Below are 12,923 nucleotides of genomic sequence, written 5' to 3'. Positions count from 1 at the left end.
AGGGCGAGGAGAACGGGGGGAGGTGCTTTTGGCGTAGGCGTTGTTGGGTTAGTGTAGAGTCTTTGACTATATTTTGATGCAGCTATAGGGTGTGTAAAGGCTGACTCAGCAACTGATTTCTTGGTTCCTGTTAGGCCTACACTCAGTGGACAGGGCCCTCGTGGAGACTGTTACACAGGGGTGTGGCGACGTCTTCACACTCCTGTGCTACCGTGTCCTTTTTCTACCCTACTTTGAAAGATTATACAGCAGTCGTGAAAATCATTGTAGGTGCTGTTACTGTTGGGATGATATTGAAGTTTTTCTATTACGTTATTATAACAGCGAAACAATGGCTGCTCGATAAAAGTATTATGACAAGCCTAAACGATGGGCCGCTATGATTTTCTCGGGACAGCTGGCCTTGCTCTTACCAGTAGGAAAACACAACAAGAACGTTCATTTCATCACAACAGATTTACTGTAATGTCCTTGACCAAGAACTTGCAGCAACAACAAAAATGTTTGTATAGTGACAAAATAATTACGACAATTTGTCAGAAAAGTACTACAGAACTACAGACTACAGAAGAGTACTCGTGTAAAAACTACAGGACTGTACAAAAAAAAAAAAAACTAAAACCAGAAACAGAGACACCTAGTTTTTACTGAAGTGTTAAGTAATCCACCTCTACGTTTACACAGATATCTAAAAAGTGTTTTGGATGCCTAACGGGACAATGGAACCGCTTTTCTTCTTAGAAAAAAATGTATTCTGTGGCTCTTCCTGGCTACACTGACGAGTGCCCGGCAACAAAATGCCCATTTAATGGCGAGAAAAATTGAATTTTAAAACTTCCCTGGAACGCAGTTGGAAACTGCGACGTTTATACTAAAATAGGACATCGTGATCATAGTTTTGAAGTGAAGCGTTCCCTTACCTCAGTGACCGGAGTACAATATGTGGCGGACGTGGCGATATCGTTATTTATTCAATTTTTATATTTTACTAGGCTATTAAAGCTCCGTTTTCAATGCAAGTAGTCGATTTGCCATTGCAATGCAGCACTTAATCCATCAGTACAAGAGAGCTCCCATTTCTCCAGTGTCCCTTCATGGAGCAATGCAATACACCCCACCTTGAAATTAACTGCCAAACATCATGAATAGCTACTTCGAAGTCGGCCTCGAAATCGAAAAATATTTGAAATTTCTCTTGAAGTACTGCGCTTTCAACCTCAATCATGGCGCATGTGTGGTCCCTTGTTTTAATCCCCAGGTTTAACACCCCAAGTTTAAATTCATGTTCAAAAATTCAGGGTGTTAAACGACTGCATGTGTTAGCCTGTGATAATAAATAGTCTTGTTCAATAGATTATATTGGCCACTTATTAAAAATATGGGGAGATAAAAAGTAAAGGCCTATGAACAAGCTAATTAAGTGGAATTGACTACTGAAAGCAAGCGAACTGCACCAGCATAGATTGCTCACGACAGCTCGTGTTTGCTGACAGAGCTTGTTGTTACAACGTCAGACGCTCTTGCCGCGCTATAACGCAGTTACACTTGCCTCCTTCTCAGCGGTGATGTCACCAAGGGAAACATTGGCACTTCACGATGAAGCATGAGCGGCTGCGGTACACCGATACCCCAGGCATGTCTTCGTCAACGAATCAAAATAGGAGAGGTCCTTACGTTCTTGGCGGTTGGAAAGAACACTGGACAGGACCTGGCGTCGCTTCACCTTGAGCCGAAAGTGGGAGAGCTCCGCCATGTTACCGAATCAGCTGCACTTCTGAGCAGCAGAATCCTCTCATTTACTTCCTTTCACCTCAACATCCTCACTTCTCAGTAGCCTAACTCACTGCTGGGCTCCCTTGGGCTGTATACGTGGTAGACGCGCGGCCTGGTTGAAGCCCTGCCGAGCAGTCTGGTGTGTTTATAGGACCGTCAGGACATCATTCCTTTGACGCTCCGGTCCTGGCTTGATGTTTGTTGCCACTGTTTGGAATGTGCCACGAAACCCATGTCTGGGTCTGCAGAGAGCAAACGAGAAGCGAGCAAGAGTACGACTGCGTACCGAGAACTCCAAGAGAAACTGCTAGCATAGTGGCCCGGCTGCTGACGTTTGCGTGATGGAGGTGATGCGCCAAATTAGAAACACAACGGCATTTGTGGTGCTACTCTTGTACAGCGTTTTTTTTTGTCCTCAGACACCAATGCTTGTTTCAGGCATAAATATTGAATTACAGCTGTGATATGAATTACTATATAGGTTACGCGACTTGTACTGGTGGCGCCTTTTGCCTCCACATCCGCCAAAAATATTTTAAACTTCGAGTTCGTCTGACGGTATAATAGCCTTATCGAATAGAAACCATGGCAATTACATAGCATGCCATTGTGCTGTCCACCATTTTTAGATTTCTGGTCCTTTGCACAAGTGTCTGTAAACAGTCCTTTTATGAGCATCATTATTATAACACTAAATTGTGTGTGACATGACCATGATCAGACTCAGACACATCCACCAAACAGATTAGCCGCAGCGCTACTTTGGGATGCTGCTCATTTTTCATTATTTTCACGATCAGTCGTCAATTGAAACGATGAGCTTTTCATGTTTCATATTTCTGCAGGGTGACTGCATCAGCACACAGCTGTGGGTAAAATGCGAAGGCTGAAACTTTAGACAACGGAACAAAAAAACGTGGTTACAAGGCTTGCCACAAACTTGCTCGCATTATCGTGCAAAATAATTTCTGGGTTTCATATTTCTGCGTATTTAATTTTAGTCCGCCCTAACATGACACTGAATCGGAGATCCAAAGACATACAGCAGTGATGCGAACACATTTTCATATTCCTAGGTACGGCCAACCAGCAACGCCCACGTTGAACTTGATTATGTGCCTGCATTTTGTATCGCCTAAAAATTATCTAATATGTTGATTGACTATGGCTGTAAGGGATATCACGTCGTGCAACAAAAAGGAGCGCACCATTCTGCAGGTAGTTTTTACAGAATAAAAAAAAACTACTCTAAGAAAGTTTCAGTTGTGTGCCTCCAAATGTCTGCTAGCCTTCAGCACTTACGTTTTCTTACGTAACGCGTGTTGCGAAAATAACAGAAAATGCGAATAGGTAAAAAAAAAGCTGTTTTTGTGAGCGAGCTAGCATGAGAGCCATCTCGGTCTAAACGACGAAACTGTGATGAAAGAACGAGAAAACTTGAATAAAAGCTTCATCCAGCTGGTTATATTATGCGTTCACTTTTTCTGTCCAAGCACATAAGTGGGGTGTTCTGATCTGTGCTTTGAAATAAAGCAGAAAAAGTTGTTGGTTCTCTTTTCATGGGAAGAGTAACGGAAACAAATACTCGTAGACAGGGGCCGATTACTTCGTAGAAGTGCTTCACTTCTGTGTACAAAACTCCTTTGCTCACGTAACTGCGTTGAAAAGCAACCTTTCTCTGCCTTCTTTTTCTCTTTGTTCAGAAAAAAATTAAGAGGTGTCTGAAAAAAAGCAGGAAATTACAGAAGTGCGATAATTTCAGTGCTTGGAAGAAACTTTATCGGCAGTTTGAAAATACAGCGTTGCCCCGGGAATTTCTAGGAAGAAAAAAAAGACAAGGAAAGCAGCACTTCGCAGTTCCCATCGCATCATATATAAAGGGCCTTAAACAGGACAAAAATAGGGAAAGTAAGATCAACCGACCTATAGAGCAGAAATTAAAAAGCGCTTATCACTTTTCAGTGGGTAGGAACTCAATAACCTGTCATTTCTACTGTTGCTCACTTTTTTCCCTTTTTTCTTGACCGTTCGGTTTCCTGAAAAAGATTGATTCGGGGGAAAAAATTGAATGCACTTTCGGTCAATAGCGGGCAGCTGGCAGAAGATCTGTGCACCGTTCTATAGTCTCACCGTCCCAGTAACGTCTATTTGAACGCTCTTCGTAGAATGTAAATATGTAAAAACGTACCATGCTGTCCCTTTGTCCAAATGGGCAGCGTACGACAGCGGAAGAAAAGTATCAGATTAACAGCCTGAGACCCTCACGAAAGTTGCCTTAGGCGAGAGGGGCTCTTCTCAGGCCAACTGAAATTCTTCGCAACTGGCCATCAAAGGGCGTTATTAAATTTTTCCTGCCATCTTTCACTTACGACTTCTAGTTCTTCAGCGCCTAGCGAAAATGCCAATGTTTTCGCTGTGCTGTTTCTCGCAGCAGCTGGTGGCGCGTTGGCGAGCCTTCTGGGAACTTTTTTCGTAGCGAAAGCTGGCTTCTGGAGAAGAAAGCTGGCTATGTATAAAGGGGTCAGTCTGCTTATGTGAAAGCGCTGTTCATTGCCAGCGCAGATAGTTATATAGTGAAATGTTTGTATGTGTATTTATTTTTTACGCGGGGGGTTCGGACCATAGTTACTTCAGAAACTTTTGAAGAACGTCTTCCTGTTGGAATCCGGTGTACAGAGAGGGCAGAAAGATGGGATTCCTGATACCGGAAAACAAAGTGAACAAGAAGGAATTGAGGGAGAGCCTACGTCTAGTATTCAGCGCTTTTTAAATACTACCTAGCGGACTGAGGCTCCTCTCAACCATTGTTCAGTCTGCTTTGTGTCATCTTCCCGTTTGGCTATTGATGAGCGTTGGCAGTCTAGTGGCTTGACGTATATCCGAGGGGCTAACAAAATGCACGAAACTAATTTAAAGTTTATTTTGTTGTCACACCAGGTACGTCTTTTGCTGCGCGGGGACATCGCCGTTAGCTGCTGGCTACCAGGTCTTCGTCACAGGTAACCGCAGCACTTACGTCTTGGGTTGCGGAGAGCCCTTCAGAAACAAAGAAACGCGCTCGCTTGATTTAATATTTTGTAGAGTTCAAGAACAGCTTGTCACTACTGGGCAAAGTGGCAGTAGCACTTAGGGAACAGTAAACAGAAAGAGTTGTGGGGAAAGCGCATTGATGTCAACAGTGTAACATTTTACGGTTAAATGCGGCCGGCGCAAGTGGAAGATGACTGCTCCAATAAGGCGATATAGGGCCGTACGCTACGCGTCTGGGTGAGAAGTAGGGCTTCCGCACAAAGAGTGCGCCACAACAACATTAAATGGCAAAAAAATAGACGGTGCTGATACTCAAATCTGCTTTGCGCGTTGTAGGAGACGCTAATGAGAAGGAGGTGGAAAAGCTTAGGCTATCAAGTCGATTCAATTCTTTGTTTCCTTTTCTGGAGTAGGAGACAGGGCTTGGCATCTAAACTTCGTCAGAGCTGTTCTCGGATTTGGAATACGTAGAAGTGACGTTGCTGCAGGCGGGAATAAAACTGCGGTCACCGAGTACCTAAGCAGGACGCTCGAAGCGCTCACTAGTGAAAATACCAATTAGTACCAAATATTCGCCAGCCACTTAACAGAGCAGGTGTTTGCTTGCGTCACAGCACCTGCTATTTTGTCGTCCCAGCGACGTGTCGGACCTGGTTGATGCTAAGACAGTGCCTTTGCGGGCTACTTCTCCGAACATTGTGTGTTGTGCTACAGTCGGCTGTACTCTCCGTTCTTACATGGGATACTGAAAGGAATAAGCCTTACCCTCGCTTTTTCTACTCCTCCAAAGTGCGCTTAATGAGTGCAGAAACGCACAGTGAGTCGCTGTCCACCCGGCCGCCATGGGTACGGGTATGACTAGACAAACTCTTCTCCGTTTATTTGTGTCATCGGCGTTAGCCGTTCCTCCTGTGGACAACAATATGGCGCTCGATCGGCGCTGGTGAAAGTCACTTGATTTGCCCTTGTACTGCCTGGAACGTGAGAGCTTCTCATAGCAAGCTTCCCATGTGTAAATGTTTCCCACAGTGCTTAACGAGACCCGCGTGCCAGCAGCAGAAAAAGCCGGCACTGCGCCAGCTATAAATATTAACTGTCAACCTTCGAAGACAACAACTCGGATTGTGCCTTTTTGTAGAATCTTTCTACGCTTCAGCAAGAGCGCTACGGATCTCCACACGTTCTAAAACATAGCGACAAATTAGGAAGTATATTTAGCCGGACACCTCTGGGAAGAAAAGGCATGAAAATCAAATTATCAATCAATTGCATATAAAAGTATGCGCTGCATGTACTTCGCTTCCTTGAACGGAGAGCTGTCTGAGGCAAAAAGCAGAACCGATTTAAGTGAACTACTCGATACACTCCTTTTGTTTCAAACTTCATGAAAATGCAACCATGTTTCCTCTCAGAATCTAAATCATGGTGCAGAGGAAAAAACAAGCGCGAGGTGACGGCTTCCACAGCTTTGTCGTTATCTCGCGAGCTCTTGAGAATAGTGCACATGAAGAGCCCGTTGCGTCAAGCTCACACATTTCACTCTACTGCTTGTAAGTTGTAACACTTCTTATACCGTATGTTTCTGAACGAAATCACGCTAACGTCGCTGCAGTCCACAATCAGCGAGCTCTGCTTCCTTCAGATTCGTTAAATAATAGTGATAATTGGTTAGTAGAAAACGAAATGCGCGGTAACTCTCTCAGGCTAGGTAGACATCTTAACCGGTGTGTGAGGAAGGGATAGACTACGGGGTGAAAAGAGCGAAAGAAGAAGATTCGCCGTATAGTGTAGGTCGATGCATAGATTTTGACTACTTTGTGGCTCTTCAACGGAACCTGAAGCCTTTAAAATGAACGGACATCACGCCCGTTCCAAGTTTGCTGCTGCGGTAGGCTAGCTCGCGAGCTCGCACGTGAGCCTATAGGAGAGAGCATGCTAGGAGGCAAGGCATCGATGTCATATCCACCACGTCGTTTGGAATTCGTGACTTCACTGTAAGATTTGGACTGGTGCATGCACTTTAGGCAAGCATGAAACAAGTGTTAGTTTGAGCGTTCTGCAATTGCTTAAAAGAAACGTTGTTGGGCGAGCTGGTAACGGTATTCCATAGCTACAGCGTGAGGGGTGAGACAGAGAATAAATGACGCAAAACAGCGCTGTTGTGTCCTTTCTTCTGTGTCTCGTCCGTCGTGCTGCAGTTATAGAACACGGTAACCAACACACCCAACAATTTGCCTAGTCGAACGAACATGACTTCTCGTACAAAGCGCCCTTTTGCACCTGATATTTATAACAACAAAGGAAAACAGTGCTGCGTTGTGTCCTTTCATCTGTCTAGCCCCTCCCGAAGTAGTTAAAGAATTCATATTCAGCTATCCGGAAAGCAAAGGATTTCATGTAAAGAGGTGATGCCGAAAAAAAACAATGTAAAATTATTCATGTAGCCTGGTCCGTAATGTAAAACTTTAATTATTGTAACTCAGCGAAGAGAGAAAAGGTTCAGCTTTGTGAAGCACAAACGTGTGCAAGCATTAAATATGCGCCTGGAGGGCGTAATGCATGCCAGAGTGACGCGTACAGTCTGCTTACTTGCGGGGGCGGGAAGGGAATTCTAGACCGCAAACACTGAGCGCTTCTCTGAGGCGCTACGCCAGAGTGAGCGCGTGACGGAACTTTAGAAGCGTGTTGACCGCGATCTTTGTTTCGCGCTCACAGAGACCCACCGCCTTAGATTTCACTCCTGGGTGACGAACTTGAACCGTGTTCGTCGGCGCTCGTGGCGCCGTTCCTCGGCACGCGTAGAAAATGTGAACGCCTTTAAACTACGAATGTACGGCCACGTTACCTAGAGTGCGGTGTGTGTGGCTGGTGGTAGTACTTAAGATAAAACGTCCCAACATCCTGAGACAGGGAGAAAAAAGAATGGGATAGTATAGGAACACTAGTTAACCATATCTTTTTCAACCAAAGAGGAGTAGATTTGTTTTAAAGGAGTAGTTGCCCTTTGGCATCCATCAAAGCACCGCGCTCGTTTGAGCTAGTGGGAGAAGTTTTGTTTTTACGATCACGCGTCTAAAGCGCACGCTTGGCGTGGTGACGGCGCAGCAGGACTTCGTACTAATCTCCACATTGATGTTATCTGGTAATATTGGAGCAATTGCTCTTTGGCATGCGCCCAAGCGTGGCTACAAAGGAAAGTTTTCTTAGAAACTTTGTAGTTAAAGGAAAAATTCGTCCTGGTCCGGGTTGCGAACAAGGGACCATTGCTTGACCGGCGCAGGGCGCAGGCCAAAGAGTAATTACTCCCTTATTACATACTTACTCCACATTGGGGATGCCCCTAAAAATTTTACTAACTCTATTCTCTATTCCCACATCCAGTTATTGATGAATTCGCTATCACCCTACCATAAGCTGGCCGTTCCGGTTAGTTCATTTGGTAGAGCGACTACTTTGGTGAAGCGGTGGTCCCGGGTTTGAATCCCGGACGAAAGCGAATTTTTCTTGAACTATAAAGTTTCTGAGAAAGCTGTAAATCTTTCCGTTGTAGCCGTATGGCTCTTCTTGGCTGGATGTCGGAGAGTAATTACTCCCTTATTACCAGATAACATAGATAAGGAGATAAGTACGGATTCCCGCTGCGCCGTCACCGCGCAGAGCATGCGCTACGCGTGGTCATAAAAACGAAACTTCTCCCACTCGTTTAACCCAGCGAGGAGTCAAGCCTCCCGAACGTAGGTGGCTGTTCTCGGCAACATGTTAACGAATCGTAGCCTTGCGCGCAGCCGCCAGAAAATTGCGTGTGTTCGATATCGCGGAAAAGTGCGTCAGACAGCCATACCGAGGAAATTAGCGAGAGCACCTTTTCGCGTGCTACAAAAGCTTGAGAAGTACTTAAATTGACCTCAAGAATATAACGCGATAGCGGTAAATGATCACTACTGTCGCTTGGGGGTCCCCTGGCGCAGCCTTTCTCAGGAATCAACACTCTTGTTGGCATCACATACGACTTTATTAAGCATTATCATCCGTATTAATTGGTGCCGATAATTAGTGACCCTATAAGCTAAGCATTCCTCTACATATAATTCTCCTACTGTGCGGTGTAAGGTGCCAGTACAAGGCCTCCATTTTTCCCATAGTTAGCGTGCCCTGCTCCTGGACTAAAGGATAGCGGTTCCATTACGTCTGCGTCACTGCGACCAATCAGGATTTACCGGTCACAATGATGCCGACGCCGCTTTTTACGCCTAACTGGACTTTTAATGCTATTAATTTATTAGCGACGCCAAGCTTTCCATGCTCCCAAAGCGAACTACTGCTATTAGCGTGTGGCATCGACGGCACTGCATACATTGAGGGCGCATGGCGAGCTTTCAGAGAACGAAACAGAGGCCTTTGCGATACTTCAAAGTCGCGCGTATTCTATGACATTTCCTTGATGCGTCGAACCCGCGCTCGATACGCAAATGCGCCGTATCGGCTGAAGAGTTTCTGCCTGACTTCTCAGCTGCTGTTGGGCCATGAGTTGGGGGGTATTTGTGGCTCGGAGCTTTTTTTTGGTCGATCAATGCGGTATCCTATTTTTTTTTCCTTCCGCGAAATAGCGGGCCTACGCCTACCTGCACGCCACATCCACCGATATGCGACAGAGTGTGATTTTGTCGCCGCCTGATATTCGATACTCAATTGTAACGCGGGGGTAACTTTTCACTTGCATTTTTGACAAGAAAACTGTCATTACATCCGAGTAAATAACGTAGCAGGGGGCGACAGGGAACCAGGTGGGCGGATGTAATTAGAAAGTCTGCGAGTGTAGGGCACGCACGCACGCACGCAGACGCACACACGCACACACGCACACACGCACACGCACACACGCACGCACATACACACACACACACGCACACACGCACACACACACACACACGCACACACACACACACACACACACACACACACACACACACACACACACACACACACACACACACGCGCGCGCGCGCGCGCGCGCACGCACACACGCACGCACACGCATAAGCACTCGCACGCGCACACAACAAACAAACAAACAAACATATACTGTAATGTAATTATGGCGTTAAATAAGTACGAATAAATATGTGCAACATCAGATTGTTCTGTCCGTGCATGCGCAAATAACAACGAAAAAACCCCTATGTCATCGTCTTACTGTGGGGGCTATACCATTTTTCTCATTATCACGAAGAGCGCTTCTCTTTTTAAGCGTAAGCTTATTTTTTATTCCCCACAAGACGGTGCGTTGAAGAAGCGCACGCTGAAAAAAATGTGAAGTAACACTTTTCTGAAACACAAAAAATAAGCATTTCGTAGCAGCTAGACTACGAACATCGATTTGTAATCAAATGTTGGGGTGTATTCATGGTGTACCGGTTTCAGTGCTGAGCGCTTCCTCAAATAGTTTTAAAAATTTACACGTCAAAGCTAGCAGATTTCAGATGAGATTTTTTCGTTCGAGGAGTAATTTTACGCCTCATGCTCAGCGCACATCTCTCTGTCACTATACTGCCACATAGCTCAAAACGCGAATATTAGTTTGATAGTACTATTAGGTCGAGAAGAACACGATGTGCAATGTACAACGTTGCAGTTTAATACGATGCATGTTCGCCTACGGCGAGAGCCTAGTGCGCACATGCAGTGCCCAGCGAAGCAACTCATCTCATAATATATGAGCAATCTCTTCTCAATTTTTTAACTCCATGGCGGCGATTTTACGAAGGCGTTAATTGTAATTACTCAGAGACTATATAATCTGGTTTGGAATAAAATGCATGTCCGAAATGAGCACAAAAAGGTAGACATTTCTGTAACATGTGGCTAAATTTTGAAGAATAAATGAAAAAAAAAAATAATTCCAATGGCTGCGTCCCTCTTAACGCTTGCACAGCACAAATATAGTTCATTTGAATTAGTACACACCCAGAATGGAAGATATCTGTAACGAAATGTGCATAGAAACTTCACTTACGTACCCAGTGCTGTTCGATGCCATAACTGAAAATTTTTCCAGTTGCAGCCAAAAATCACTATTGCAAGCTCCTTTCCGTGCGGTAGCTTGAAACGTCCAGCAATTCAGTAAAAGTTGGACAATTTGATTACATAAAGTACCTCTAAGTTCAGTAATAATTCTCTTTTCGCCATATTTTGCTCGTAAAAACATTTTTAGAGAAGGAAAATTCCGCGAATGGAAAATTACTGTACGTTTTGGCGGCTACGAATGTTCACGTTTTTTGGGGAAGAGATTTTATCCTAAGCTACTGATGACAAATAATAAGGTCTGAGAAGTTTAAATCAATTTCCAATAAGGTAAACGTACATAAAACGAGCGTTATCTGGTGCGAAAAACAAAGATCTATATATATAAATTTTAATTATGCTCGCATTGTGGTATAACTGTTGTCACTCGGTAGTACCCGCTTTTCAATTGCCGAGCGCAGTGCTATACCAACTGTCTCCATCCGTTAAACAGAAAAGAATTGATAAAAGATGCCGCACTCGTCATTGGTTTCTTCCCTTTGCTGTATGTGCTGCTGACTGTTGAATTATTAATAAATGGCCGATAACTCAGTCTTCGCAGGTTTTTGCCACCTGACCGATGATCACTGACACACAAACAAGGACGGCATTTTTCTGTTGTTGTTGCATGCGTCAGAGCGAGAGAGAGAAAATAAAGCAAGAAAAAAAAGCCATAGTAGTGTCCTTGCGGCTTTCCCTGAGAAGCGACATGCCGTGAAAATTACCACGCTTCAGCGGCTCTAGCTAATTAAAATGCTAATCAGAAGCTGCAGCGAAAACAAGACGTCAAGAGGGAGTGCGTGGGGCGCCGCGGTTATGGCGCAGCTTAATCTCTTTTACCTCAGCGCACGCACAAATGGCCTGTTCCTATTGAGATTAAAAATAAAGAAAAAGGGAGGAAAGAGGTAGTGCCGGAAGCGTGAAGCGTTCTTCAGCGAGCCCACTACCCGGAATAAATCGGAGCTGTCGGGGCTTCTCACGTTGCTTGGAAAGTCATCATTTCATCGGGTTTTGAAATCATCAGTGGCGGAGAGAGGAATGCTTGGCTGCGTGTTAGCGACGCTTATTTCCTTGTTTGCTCGTGAACTGCCCCGCGCCACTTGGTCTTCGAGAAAGGCTTTCATGCGTTTCTTCTTTATTTGATGGTTACGTGCCCTTCTCTCCCTTTTAGTTACGTATGCTCTTCGCGCTCTCGCGCTAAGAGTGGACGAACGGCCCTTGATGCTATCGCCCACCGGCCCTTTCAACGGGGACACTTAGAAGTGGTTAACGAGGCACTTTGAGGGTTTTAACGGCGAGTAATGTCAAGTGCGCCACTGCAATAAGGATCTGCATTATGTCCGAGGGTAGAGATGCGAGGCACGTTCCAGAGATAGGTGAAGGATAAGAATTTCTTTTTATTCTTCTTTTTCAATTTTACTGCGGCGTTAACGAAACGCGTTTGCAGGAACGTCCAGTAGAAGTGATGAAAGGGACCGGGGGAAAAGTTGGGCCGCTCCAGTTTGCCGTTAAGTAATGAGCTAAAGGGAAATTCTGGAGATACTTTCGCTTCGTTTGCTCTACGCCTTCCTAATTTGAACTTTTAACCTTGCTAATCAAGCCCCTTTTCGGTAGAAGCATGTTGAAATCAGCGACGGTATACTGTAGGAGATGACCAAAGGACCTTTAGTACTTTCAGTGCTGTTCTTGTGTTTAAAAGATAAGATGAGGGTGTTCGGTGCCAAAGAGCACCTGAATGCCGTATGCAGGAATCTTGTAATCAAAGATGAACTGATGACGTCATAGTAAGCAACACCACCACGCGGTCTCAAACACTGCTATAGCGGGTTCCGATAAAGACGGTGGAGAAATTTTCTCGGTAAAAGTAGTATTGCACTTCGCGCCAAGTGACAGACAGTCAAGTCCTCAGAAAAAAAAAGTTCTGGGTGATTAACTTTCGGCTCGAGGCAATAAACTAAAATACAAACTGAAGTGGAGAACATTTTCCTTGTGGAAAGCTGGCATCGAAAGCGCTGGCGCTCAGTAATAAGGCTCGAAGAGGATTCAGGACTATTCAGGCT

At 44.9% G+C, this 12,923-nt stretch overlaps 1 protein-coding gene across 3 annotated transcripts in view; it reads left to right on the top strand.

Moving 5' to 3' along the window:
- LOC149343214 (calcitonin gene-related peptide type 1 receptor-like) overlaps positions 1 to 12,923 on the top strand; it is a 310,843-nt gene that overhangs the window by 61,877 nt on the left and 236,043 nt on the right. For all 3 annotated transcript variants that reach the window (XM_089545761.1, XM_089545758.1, XM_089545759.1), the window contains exon 2: positions 4,711 to 4,772. The gene's annotated coding sequence lies outside the window, so the exon portion shown is untranslated. The remainder of the gene's footprint in view (positions 1 to 4,710; positions 4,773 to 12,923) is intronic.

The sequence above is a fragment of the Amblyomma mixtum genome, chromosome 5 (assembly GCF_055824585.1).
Source record: "Amblyomma mixtum isolate Tamu chromosome 5, ASM5582458v1, whole genome shotgun sequence".
Classification (NCBI taxonomy): Eukaryota; Metazoa; Arthropoda; class Arachnida; order Ixodida; family Ixodidae; genus Amblyomma; species Amblyomma mixtum.
The sequence above is the reverse complement of the archived record's forward strand: the minus strand, read 5'-3'. Positions and strand labels throughout refer to the sequence as shown.